The sequence below is a fragment of the Acanthisitta chloris genome, unplaced genomic scaffold, assembly GCF_000695815.1.
Source record: "Acanthisitta chloris isolate BGI_N310 unplaced genomic scaffold, ASM69581v1 scaffold1036, whole genome shotgun sequence".
In the NCBI taxonomy this organism is placed as follows: domain Eukaryota; kingdom Metazoa; phylum Chordata; class Aves; order Passeriformes; family Acanthisittidae; genus Acanthisitta; species Acanthisitta chloris.
In genome coordinates, this window is record NW_008677376.1 from 2,426 (window position 1) to 3,497 (window position 1,072).

At 62.4% G+C, this 1,072-nt stretch overlaps 1 pseudogene; it reads left to right on the forward strand.

Annotated features, from left to right (window-relative positions):
• Positions 1-106, forward strand: part of LOC103803884 — a 639-nt pseudogene extending 533 nt beyond the window's left edge.
• The last annotated feature ends 966 nt before the right edge of the window (positions 107-1,072 follow it).

Genomic DNA, 1,072 nt, shown 5'->3' on the forward strand with positions numbered 1-1,072 from the left:
TGGGGACGGTGTGCACTGGTACTCAGGGCTGCTCTACCGCCTGGGCAGGCTGATCCTGCCCCCCGACAGCTTCCACCCACTGGGGGTACCCTGGGCAGAGAGCTAAGGGTGCACCACAGCTGCGGCCAGCACTGCTGGTGGAGGTGGTGGCTGCAGGATGGCTCACTGGTGGCCAGAAACTTCTCCCAAAGCTGGGTGCTCATGGGGAGCTTCCTCCAGCCCTGCCTGCTTGGGGTACAGCCACCTCCTGGTCAGGGCACACCGAGGCTCCACAGTGTGCCTCCTCCATGCCCACCGCCCCCTCCTCACCCCCTGGGGGCAGGAGGGAGGCATGAAGGGTTACCCCCCGGACACGAGGGTGCCCCCGTCTGGATCCACATGCTGCTATGTGTGTGTGTGTGTGTGTCTCTGTGTGTGTGTGAGTGATGTGTGTGTGTGATGTGTGTGTGTGCCGAATTAGCTAATGTCGGAGTTCTGATAGATGAGAGGGAATGGAGAGAGAGCCCTGTCGGCTCCAGAGGCACTCCCCACCTGTCTGCACCAAGTGGGAAGGCTTTGGGGTAGAGGGCCCAGGGCCCTATGCTAGGCAGACCGGCTGGGAGGGCAGACAATGCTGCTCCCGCTCCTGGGACATGACAGCTGGGAGGAGGGTAACCCAGGTACTGGGACTGTGCCTTGCCCTTAGCCCAGGTGCAGGGGGGCACCCAAAACAAGCACCTCTATGCCTGGGGTGCCCAAGCACAGGCAGGGCTGGAGGGACTGGCATGGCTCTGGCATGAGACCTCTGATTTGGTGACACAAGTGCCACTGAAGTGATAGACTGGGGAGTGAGATGCTGAGTTCTGCCCAAGGCCAGCACCATAGCCACCCAGCCAGGCCTGTCCATGGGGCCACTGTGGCAGCACAGGGGGCTCTGGCTGGCAAGAGAGGCCTGCAGAGGCAGGCACATGGGCAGAAGGGTGCAAGTGCCAGCCAGGCATAGACACACACTGGTAAGAGTAGGGATGGTGAGAGCCAGGGCTGCAGCCCCAGCCTGCTGGAGCCCAGGAAAAGCAAGTGGCAGGGGGGAAAG